Below are 12,757 nucleotides of genomic sequence, written 5' to 3' on the forward strand. Positions count from 1 at the left end.
TACATATTATATGTATAAAAATATATATGTATATGAGTATATATACACATTTATATATATATACAATTTATATATATACTATATATATACAATTTATATATATATACTATATATATAGTATATATATATAAATATATAGTATATATATATAGTATATATATAGTCTTTTTCTGAGTTGCAAGAAGAGACAGGCTTCTCCTTTTCTGTATCCATCCCTTAGCAAATATTGAACTTACAAGTTTGATTTCTGAATCACTGGTTAATACATGTTTATCTTGTTTCTGCTATCATCCAAAGAGATGATGAAATGTGCCATGAGAAGTTGACTTCATCTTCAATTTCTTTGCTGTAATGGATTTAGCCCTTTTTAGAACTCTGCATAATGGTTTTCTTTTTTTAATGTTTATTTAGTTTTGAGACAGAGGGAGAGACAGAGTGTGAGCAGGGGGAGGGTAGAGAGAGAGAGAGGGAGGCACAGAATCTGAAACAGCTCCAGGCTCTGAGATGTCCACACAGAGCCTGACACAGGGATCAAACTCACAGACCTGAGATCATAACCTGAGTCAAAGGTGGTCTCCTAACTTACTGAGCCAACCAGGCGCCCCTGCACAATGATTTCAATGAGATTTTGAGAGGAATGTGAGCCAAATATGCTTCAACGGCATCTTCTCTGTCCACTGCTACCCCGTTGAAGATTCGATGTCATGTAGTTGTTTGAAACCTTCCCCTTGAAATATGGTTGTGAGTCCAGGGATGAGGTAAATGTTAGAAGCAGGTTGGAGAACTGTGTGGGAAACTCTCAAGAAGTGGGGAGCTACAAATCAAACCACAGTGAGATGTCACTTTACACCTGTCAGAATGGCTAGTATAAAATCAAAACATAAGACGCAACAAGTGTTGTCAAGAATGGGGAGAAAAAGAAACCCTCGTGCATTATTGGAGGAAAAGAGTATGGAGGCTCCTCAAAAATTAAAAATAGAATTACCATATGGCCCAGAAATTCCACTATTGGATTTTTAGCTAAAGTATATGAAAACACTAATCTGAAAATATACATGTACCCCTATGTTTACTGCAGCATCGTTTACAGTAGCCAAATTATGGAAGTGCCCTAAGTGTCCATCAATAGATGAATGGATAATGAAGATGTGGTGTATAAATGCAATGGAATATTACTCAGCCATACAAAGAATGAAACCTTACCATTTGCAACAACATAGATGGATCTAGAGAGACAAACCAAAAAACAGACTCTTAACTGTAGAGAACACACTCAAGTTTACCAGAGGGAAGTGGATGGGGGGATGGGTGAAATAGGAGAAGGGGATAAAGAGTGCACTTAACTTAATGATCACTGCGTAATATACTGAATTGTTGAATCACTCTATCATTTACCTGAAACTAATATAACACTGTATGTTAACTCTACTGGAATTAAGAGAAGAAGTGGGGAACTAATGGTAAAGATGCATGGAGTAGGGTATTGTAAAGAAGCTATGGTAGGAAAGGAAGCGAATTACACATGGACCCTGGGGGCACTTGACTCAGGTGGCTAAATCTAAATGACCATTGACCTCATTTTGACCTTCGAATGTAGAGGTAGGTACAAATTTCACTGTAGGAGGTTAGAGCCCTCGTTGAATATTACTTATGCTTTTAGTAATAGCACATCACTCCACTTGGTCTACATACAAGAGTTTGCTCACACGTGCCACTGGTGTGAGCTCTCTGCTCCTCCTCTTCCTGGGTTTTCACTCCCCGCGTGCCTAGGATCAACGGGATTCCTCTTCCCTCTCATCGCAAGGTGTGATTATTCAGTTAAACATTAAAAATGCTATGCAGTTTTCCTTTTCAATTTACATATATTTGATTATTACTCTTACCAAATTTATGGTTAAACGTGCTTCTTTTTAAAACAGTAAAACCTAGGGGAGCCTGGGTAGCTCAGTGGGTTAAACCTCTGACTTTTGCTCAGGTCATGATCTCACAGATCTTTAAGTGCGAGCCCCACATCAGGCTCTGTGCTGACAGCTCAGAGTCTGGAGCCTGCAGCCTGCTTTGGATTCTGTGTCTCCCTCCCTCTGCCTGTCCCCTGCTTGTGCTCTTTCTGTCTCAAAAATAAATAAACAAACATTAAAAAATAAATAAACATTAATAAATAAATAAATAAACAAACATTAAAAAAATAAACAAAACATTAAAACCTATATATTTCTGTGTATGGTAAGTGTATTTACTAGGGCTACCATAACAAAATACCATAGCCTGGGTAGCTTAGGCAACAAAGATTTATTTTCTCACAGTTCTGGAGGCTAGATGTCCAAGAACAAGGTATTGACAGCTTTGTTTTCTCCTGAGGTCTCTGTCTTTGGCTTGCAGAGGGTGGCTTTCTCTCTCTCTTCACATGGTTCTTCTCTGTGCACACAAAACCCTGATACCCCTCAGTGTATTCAAAATTCCTCTTCTTGGGGTGCCTGGGTGACTCAGTCAGCTAAGCATCTGACTTTGGCTCAGGTCATGATCTCACAGTTTGTGAGTTCAAGCCCCACATTGGACTCTGAGCTAACAGCTCGGAGCCTGGAGCCCGATTCAGATTCTGTGTCTCCTTCTCTTTCTGCCCCTCCCCCACATGTGCTCTGTCTCTGTCTCTCAAATATAAATAAATGTAGAAAAAAAGTTAAAAATTCCTCTTCTTATAAGTCAGATTGGGTAAGGACTAGCTTAAGAACCTTATTTTGACTTAATCACCTCCTTAAAGATCTTATCTCTAAATAGTCCATTCTGAGTTACTGGAATTTAGGGCTTCAACATCGAAAGTTAGGGGGACATCATTCCATCTGTAATAATAATCATCCAAAAATGCAATCTTTTCCCTTTTCTTAACTGTTGTAAGTGTTTTATTTAGTAACTGGGAGAGGTATACAATAATAGATCGAGTGAATGTTTTTCCTACATTTTGTCAGACTAACCATTACTATTCACTAATACACACAGCTATATTTGCCTAGGTGTTTTTAGTGCTTAGAGGAAAGTCTGATTGCTATAGTCACTGTAGTTAGAAGAGTCATCTAATTGTTTCTTTTAAAATGTTTAAATGCAAGGTAGCCCAGAAAAAGGTAGCCCAGAAAAAGGAAAACACACAAATCAGCACTAAATTCAATCCTAGCTATCAGCCCTACAAAATACACAAATCTTTAAATGTAAACCTGTAAAATTTGTGACAGAAATAAGACTAATTAGTGAAGTGTTGTCTAAAGCCAGTCCATTTTGTTTGTTCGACATGAAAGTTTCTACTCCTAAAATCTAAGCAAATAAACTTTACAAAGAATGAATGCTCCGTCTAAATTCTCAGCAGTTCTAAATGGCCAAGAGAGTTCAACAATCTCTAAGTTAGCTGATAGAATCTTTTGGTCCTAAGTCATAATTCCAAATGTTTGGGGAAAGATGTCAACAGAATAAAATGAGAATTGCCACATCAAATCTTCTGTGTTTATAAAAGAAACATCTGTGACTAAGGAGCCTGAGGGCAATGAATTAATATTCAAAGTTATCCTTCTAAAATGGAGTTGTGAATTTGATCATGTTCACAAGAAAATAAAACAAGCTGACATCCATTTGAATGATCTTTACAGATGTGAAATAAATATATACCAACCTGCTTTGCAATTAAATCCACATAATTAGTTCAGGGATTTCATGCAAAAAGTATGCTGTAATTCCACTAAATTTAAATTGTGCACAGTGGTAAATGAGAATAAATATTCCAAAATGATAGCTAATTTAGCATGTTCACATGCACACACACACACACACACACACACACACAACCAGAATCAAACCCATGCAAATCTGGAAATAATTATATCATCTCTTTACTGGAAAACCTAAAGGAAAAGTTCACAAGGAAACTAGTTTTACATTTAATATCTCATATTTCACTCACATAAGGAAAAATAAAAGATGGCCAAAAAGCGGTTTATATATATCTTTTGTTGCAGTCAGAAGATAGTTTGTTCTATGACCATATTGTAAAGACATCCAAATGTTCTTTCTTTATCTTCTTTGCTAAATGATAAGTATTTTAATTCCAGATGGTGCATATTACACAATGTCATCCATTAAAAGTTGTGTGAGTCCAGGCACATAAAACTCTTGCACAAAAGCACTGATCTGGAGTTCCCTTCTTTTTTGGTTGTTGTTTTTAGTTTCTCCTCTCCTTGTCTTTTGTTGTTGTTGTTTTTCTTTTTGCAGGAGGCAATGGTATTGATTTCTGGTAATGTGATATCTAGCACTATCTTTGTAAAGTAACAAAGATTCAGACATCACTAATATTATTTTCTAAGTAAAAAGTGAGCCGTCACTCACCATTCTTTTAATAAAGTTTATCAGGCTATGCACGTTATCTAGGAAAGTATGAAATGCAACACAGTAACATAGCTAAAAGGTTTTTTTTTAAAAGCCAGCATGCCAAGCATAGCAAAGAGTCAGATCAGTCTAACTTGAGTAGAAGATAATGTGTCAAAATTGTTATGCTATTTCTATGGGAGATTTTTTTAAATCAGAAACTGGAGATTCAAATCCCACCCAACCCTTAGGTTCTAGTAGGATCAGCCTATAAAGAATCACCCCACTGTCTAAGGTTATGGCTGAGATGAAGAAGAAAAATACATTTAAAGAAAAATAATGATTTAAATTACCTAAAGTAAGTTGCTAAATATATATTGATAACATTATGAATATACAGTATCTAATATATACTGAACTAAAAATATTAGGAATTTCAACTACATAAACAGGTGAGCAAACTTGAAGGGTTATGAAAAATCAAAAATGTTATTTCTCAGTCTGGGAAGCAGAGAAAAGAGATTGCAGAATCAATAAAAGCAAAGAAGTTTAGTCTGCTTCCACTTCTGAGGTATGTACGTCAGCCACAGAGAACATGCTCTCACATCCTGTATGGCTGGTGTCACAAAAATAACAGACTGTATTTGTCAGTCACACCACTGAGTTCTTGCAGAAGTTCAAGCCACTGCAAAATGCCTAGACTTTAATTTTCTCATTCATTAAATGAGAGTAGTAAGATTCGCTATAGCAGTCGCTCTGCTACTGCCGAATCCCATTTTCTATTTCCCAATTTTCCATAGAGGTAGGAAGGGTTAAACACTTATTCTTAGGTTCCTCGCTGACTTCATTTCTTTTATTCCTTTTTTAAAAAATTGTTTTAACATTTATTTATTGTTGAGAGACAGAGTAAGAGCAGGGGAGGGGCAGAGAGAGAGGGAGACAGAAATTTGAAGCAGACTCCAGGCTCTGAGCTGTCAGCACAGCTCAAACAGCACAGAGCCTCGAACCCACGAACCATAAGATCATGACCTGAGCTGAAGTCGGATGCTCAACAGACTGAGCCACCCAGGCGCCCCCATTTCTGTTATTCCTAAAGCAGTTTCTGAGACAAGGATTTGGGTGTAAATAGTGAGTGGAAGTCATCCTGAGTAAAAATTGAAGGGGGAGCGAAGTAAAAGAGCCAATAAAGGATGTATTCACTGACAATGACCAGGGTGGGCAACTGAGGATCAAACACTATGGGGTCGCTGGGAGACTTGCAGCAAGCCCCTTGGGATGGTCCAAGTGAGAGGTGAAAGGGTTGGGGCTTTTATCTCACTATTTCCATTCTTCTCAATTCATTGTTTTCATCTCTGTAACACAGGCAACTGAACATGACCACATCATGAATCGTGGAGATGTATGTATAGTTTGAACAATGTCATATTAAAAATATGTGCTTGTGCAGTATTACTAATTTTCCCTGGTGGTAGAAATGGCATACAATTTGGTAAAACAAAACAAAACCCTGAGTTTTATCCCATCCTGCCTTTGTCATTAGCTGATAACAAAACAGAATAATATTTCTGTCTGGGAATTAAAGTTTGTGATTTGAGAAATGATGAGCCTGAAATATTGATGAAGCCAATAGATTTTCCTGTTCTAGGTCCCAAGAGTCTGTGATTAAATACATTTTTATGATATTTATAATAACTTTACCCATTTTTGATCAGGCCTTCAAAATTTCAAATACCACATCTATTGTTTTTCATTAAATAGAATACAGAATGCCTTTCCAATGTCAGAAAGCCATCTGTAAAGTGAATAAATTAACATGGCTACAACAAAATCCTTCCACAGGAGAAATCAAATTATCTGGTAAAGCAATTGGACATAGCTTGCACAAACTTTCATGATGGTCCATTTAGTACAAGCACTATTACTTCAAGCTTTGGAAAGAAATTAGTCAATGTTTAATTCTGAGTTTTAAAGAGAATGACACATGTGTAAGCAATAAACTTAGAATCCCAAACAAACCAAATCCTCAGGAAAAAAAAAAAAACCTTCATGATTAAAATTGTTTCCTAAACTACCATGTTATTGATGCCAGATGTGAATCATAAAAACAGAAGATAAAGAACTTACACAGAGAGAAAGTTCCATTTTAAACAGTAGGATGTGAACTTATGAAAATAAGGAGTCAGTGTAGGTCTGGTTAGCCAATAAGCCTTCTGCAACGTATTATAACATGTTTTCATTAACCATGGTTTATATAGTCAAATCCTTTTTATGGGATAAAAACATAATTTTTTGATAAGTCTTAGACAGCTAGAGGTTAGTAGTCATGTGATAAGTGAATAAAAAATTACATCTTGAGAGATTTCTGGGAGATTTCCCTTTTTTTATTTTATTTTTCCACAATAAGATAAAAGTTTCATCTATGATTGGTAGCTTTATCTCGAACCCTGCCTTGCCCTTATCGAGTCCAAATCCACTTTTCACAGCCTCTGTAACATCTTTACCTGATTGCTTCTTTAGCACCACAAACTCTATGCTCAAACTTTTTCTTCCTAGAAATTCTTTTCTTCTGCCAGTTCCCCTTTATTCAAAAATGTATTCTTTCATTCAGTCATGACCTCATTCATTTATAATTTCTTCGTTCAAACATCTACCAGGAGGAAATGCATTGGTATGAAGTAAGGCAGGCATAAAGAACACGAAAATACAGTGATTGCTAGCAGGGAGTGATCACAGAAGACAGTTATCATAAAATGGAGGAATGCTATAATTGCCATTCATGAAGCCCAGAGCACTCTTTTATTCTGCAAATTTTCAAGATGCCTCAGATAGAACCACTTGAACTTGAATCTTGAATGGTAGGTGAAATTTTCCAGGGTAGGAAGAAAGGCAGTGCTATAGCATAAGTAAAGTCAAAGCGATGGTGAAAATGAAAGTGTAACCTATCTAAACTCTAGATTCATATTCCAGAGTATAGTTCCATTTGATCCTCACCCTGTGCTGTTAGTATCATATATATTGCATTACATATGTTCCAGTTCCCATAAGAGTTTATCCATTCCATTGGATGCAAATACTTTTATATTTTGTTATTGACAACATCTTCACTTAACTTTTATTTTTGAAGAATTTTTCCTCTGAATATAAACATTGTGGTAGACATACTTTCAGGACTTTAAAAATGTGATTCCAAAAAAGAAAAAGAAAAAATGTGACTCCACTGTCATATGACCTCCATTGTTTTTGATGCCAGATGTTTTTGTATTGTTGATGCCCTATATGTTATACACCATTTCTCCCTTCTTCCTTTTAAGATGTTTTGTTTCTGGTGTTTGAGTTTATTCACAATGAAATGAGGTTGTCTTTTTTCTTTATATTTATCTTGCTTGGAGTTTTCTGAGAATCTCAAATGTGTCAGTAGATGTTTGTTACCACCTTTGGGAAATTTGGGGTTGTCATTTCTCTATTATAAACTGAATTCTATCCCCTCAAAATTTGTATGTTGGAGTTCTCACCCCCAATGGAACTGTATTTGGAGACAGGGACTATAAGAAGGAAATAGGTTAAATAAGGTTATATAAGGTTAAATAAGATCATAAGTGATGAGGCCTCACAAGAAGAAGAGGAGGCACCAGATCCCTCCCTCCTTGTCCTTCTCCCTCACCCACACCTCTCCCTGACCGTCTGTCTCTCTTTCCACATGCCCATGGACAAGAGGTCATGTGGGAACACAGAGAAATGTCAGCCACCTGCAAGCCAGAAAGAGGGGGCTTAAGAAACCAACCCAGATGGTACCTTGAGAGCAAGTAGGCTACCTCCAGAACTGTAAGAAAATACACTTTTTATTGTTTTGGCCACTCCATCTGTGCTATTATGTTACGGTGGCCTGAGAAAACTAATATATCTTCCAAATATTTTTTTTATTCCCCATTCTTTCTCTCATCTCCTTCAGGGAATCTAATTACATACATCTTAGACCTCTTAATATAATCTCACAGATCACTGAGAATATACTGACTTATTTTCAAACTCTCTTCTCTCGGTTCTCTATTAAAACTGTATGTTTCCTATTGACCTGTCCGTGAACTTAGTAGCCACTTAGTTTACCATATATGAGTACTTTTATTTATTTATTTATTTATTTTTAAATGTTTTATTTATTTCTAGGGGAGAGATAGAGACAGCATGAGCAGGGGAGGGTCAGAGAGAGAGGGAATCACAGACTCTGAAACAGGCTCCAGGCTCTGAGCTGGCTGTCAGCACAGAGCCCGACGCGGGGCTCGAACCAACGAACCGCGAGATCATGACCCAAGCGAAAGTCGGACGCTTAACCGACTAAGCCACCCAGGCGCCCCTATATGAGTACTTTTAAAAAGTATTCCATATAGTCTAGCTCATAAAATTTACATTGGGCTATTTTCTAGAATTTCCATTTTTCTGCTGAGTTCCTTTATCTGCCTATTAATTTTGACCACGTTTTACTAGAAGTTTTCAAACTTAATTATACTTTTTTATTTAAAACTTTTGTACTCTTTTAATAATTAGTATTTTATGATTGGTTTCTGTTCATTGCTTTTCTCTTGACTGTGGGCCACAATGTCTTGTTTCCTCTCCTTGACTACCAGTTTCTTTTTATTGTATAGTGGATAGCATGGATGATACATTGTATAGACTGAATTCTGTTATCTTTTTCTGAAGATCACTGATTTTTGTTCTGGTACGGGCTTAGACTGGCTTGACTCGAACTCAAACTTATGGGTTCCAGGAAGTGGGCAGCAGCTGAAACTACTCATTTATCTCACTCTTCTGTTTGTTGCTCTTCATGGAGGACTCTGAAGTCTTCACTGAGCATGTGCAGTTCAATGGTTAGAAAAGGATTTAGGTTGGGGTGACTGGGTCACTCAGTTGGCTGCGTGTCCAAACACTTAATTTCAGCTCCAGGTCATGATCCCAGAGTCATGGGATCGAGCCCCATGTCGAGCTCCAAGCTGGGCTCCATGCTGAGTGTATAGCCTGCTTAAGATCCTCTCTCATTCTCTCTCTTTCTCTCTCTGCCTTCCTCCCTCTGTCCCTCCCCTCCCCTCTAAAAATTAAAGAAAAGAATAGGATTTAGGTAGAATTTATATACAGATTTGGGGTTCTCCCCTCTGTCATTCCTCCTTTACAGGATCTCTACCTTTTCTCTCCTTTCCCTGGTAAAATTGCGTTTTGTGTACTACCTTGAGCGGGCCCTCACCTGAGCTAGTATAGTTCCCTGCTTTCATGTGTTAACTCCATCCAGTTTCTGTCTGCTTTGGTCACTCTCTATCTCTGAAAATATTTTGTGTAGCATTTGTAATCTTTATCTGCACAAGGGTTCGTCATATATGTTATCCTACCATTACAGGAATAAGAGTTTGTGAGGAAGTTTTAATAACGGTTACATTTTTTAAACTAGATATTTGGCATATTAGATTTTCCTTTTCTTTTTTCATCTTTTATACATTGTGTTTTGTAAGTGCTTGTTTATTTCATACACTTTGTGAAATTTATTGTGAGACATCCTGAATTTTTTATTATATTATTGAGCCATATACCACAAAGAGTCTGGTGTGTGCCATGGGTCTGGATACTGAGTTGTGAATTATATAATGTTACCTTATCATATTATGGATTTTTCATCTTTTCATTTTTCATCTGCAAGCATCCAAACTAAAGAGGGTATTTAAACAAATATTAATAAGAATCAAACTGCTAAGATCCAGAATTTTGACATTAATAATTTATTGTGTTTATATACTACCATCAAATAAAACCTTTCAAATGAAAATAGCAATTTCCCTATTTCAAATATTTCCATAACTGTCACCAATCTGTGATGGTGAAAGAGAAATATAGGAAATGTGACTATTTCATTAAAAGTCTTAATATAACTTGGGGTGCTTAGGCTGCTCAGTCAGTTAAGCATCTGCCTCTTGATTTCAGCTCAGGTCTTGATCTCATGATTTGTGGGTTCAAACCCTGCATCAGGCTTCGTGCTAACAGCGTAGAGGATGCTTAGGATTCTGCCTCTCTCTCTCTATCTGCCCCTGCCCTGTGCTCAATCTCTCTCAAAATAAATAAACATTTTTAAAAAGTTTAAAATAATTTGTTTTAATCAGTCCCTTGCAGATGCAAGTAAACAATATTTTCAAGTTATCATCAAATAATAAGGGGCTTATTGTAAGGATATGGATATGAGTGGACATAGGAAAGTATGACAATCAGGTATGCATCCAGGTCTGGGGAATAACGGAAACCATAGCGGTACCGAGTATTACAAAGGTTGGAGCTGGATTCTAAGTAGCTCTAGGTGATTCAGTAGTGACTAGCTTTTAATGCATTTTTACAAACTTCCTAACATCTGCTCTTCATTCTTTTCCACAAACCAATCTGTTTCCTCACAGCTTTTGCTCCTTCATAGTTTTGATTTCCTTATGATTCCTCATGCTTCTCTCTTTTAAGCTTCCGATTTTTTTTTTGCTTGTGCATAAATCTCTCATTAATTGAGCTATTTTTTGTTACAATTAATAGAAATCCAAAGCAAATTTCCATTAACATAAAACGTAATTTATTGATGCATAGAACCGATACATAAAGGTTTCCCATTGAATTCAGCAATGCTTACTTCAGGAGCTCAAATAATATTACTCGGCCCCTGTTGCTCTCTCTCTTCATCTCTATGGCTCTGTCTCAGTCCGGCTGGTTCCATGTGATGGAGAGCTGGTTCCACAGTGACACCACTAGCCCTAGAGTTGTGCTTTATCATCTCAGTGATGCAGTTGCAAATGAATGTATATCCAATGGCTCTAACAGAATATCCACAAGAAGTACTCTGATTGACTCTCATTAACCTACCCTATATGATGTGTCCGTTTCTGAGCCAATCTGTGTTAGTGGAGTGGAGCCAGGAACTGTGTCAGCCTCTCCTGAATCATATCCCATAGGCTTCCAGTAAATAAGATAACTCTATTCCTGGAAGAAATAGAAAGAATTACGGGGTCTAAATACAAAGAAAGGCAGCGCGCTCTATGGTTCTTAGTTCAGGTTTCTGACAACAGCAGTGCTGTCGTTCAAGGCCGTTTCCACTGAGCACTCTCATAGTCTGGCAAGGATGCACTTTTCTCGGATGCAAAATTTGGCCGAAGTGCTGTCATAGGGGCTTGTAGAGTGGTATCACACTGTACGACGTCAGGTATATAGAGCCATCCTATAATAAAAGCTCTGAGCGGAATTGTTTTTCTTAGAGGTGTTTGTGGGTTTGGAAGATACCATAATTGTCACATTTAATAATAGTTAAATAACCATTACTTCCGATGAAGTACTTACTTTTATAGACACCAAAAGAATCCTTATTCTCTTATTTTTCACCTACTATGTCTACATATCTATCCCTTAGCTCTTATCACGGTGCCAAATACTATAAAATTTGGCATATTTGTAAATATGCTGTTATATACTATAACTGATTAGTTTATTATTTAAGTGGGCTAAAGAGACAAGGAAAGTTTTAACCCCAAGTTACCTCTTATAAAGGAACTAGTGGAAACCCTTGATTGACTATGATTCATTCCATAAAATTAAACAATTCCAGAGGCTATAAATCTTTACTGAAATCAAAGATAACGTTTATCCAAAAATGACTGTTTAGACATGGAAAGGGGTGGAACAAAGAATAGTGTCTATATTATTTATTTGTACTAAGCCTCAGTGAATGCTTCAATTCTGAATGTCCTTATAACTTAGTATTTTAATGTTCAAAGTAAGTCTAGAAATATTGCATATAAAAATAAGGAGAAAAATGCCATCTATAATTGTCTGGTTTTAATATAAAATAAGATACCACTGGGTACAATCATGCTTCATGTCTTTAAGTATTTTCAGTAAAAAGAAAAATGGGGCATGCATGACTTGAATACCAAAAAAGTATGAAAAGTTATGTTCATTCAAAAAACTAAACACAAAACAGAATGAATGTTCCTTTCCTTTCTATCTCTCACGCTAGGAAAAGGCTTACCTTTGAAATGTAAATTCTAAATTCAGTATTCAATAATTCTAAAGTTTTCCCAGTCAAATTAAAAGGAAATTCTCTGTCTTCAATGAAAAATTCCTCTGCATTCCTCATAATAAGAGATATGGTTGGTATCATCTACTTATCATAAACACTTGTGTAAACACAATCTTTCCATAAAGTTCAAAAAAAGTTCACCCTACTTTCCGACCCAATTTCACATGTTTGAAATACTCCACAACCCTTACTTTCATTGAGAAGGAGCCGTGGAAAGATCAAACTGGCACTAAAGACTTTTGCCATGGTATTTTCAACTTTGCTTCATTCAGTACAAGTTTTTAAAACAACAGAAGTGCCAAATTCATCATTTGGGCTCTTAGGCTTAAT

Source organism: Hyaena hyaena, unplaced genomic scaffold (genome assembly GCF_003009895.1).
Source record: "Hyaena hyaena isolate Hyena2069 unplaced genomic scaffold, ASM300989v1 scaffold_170, whole genome shotgun sequence".
Lineage (NCBI taxonomy): Eukaryota > Metazoa > Chordata > Mammalia > Carnivora > Hyaenidae > Hyaena > Hyaena hyaena.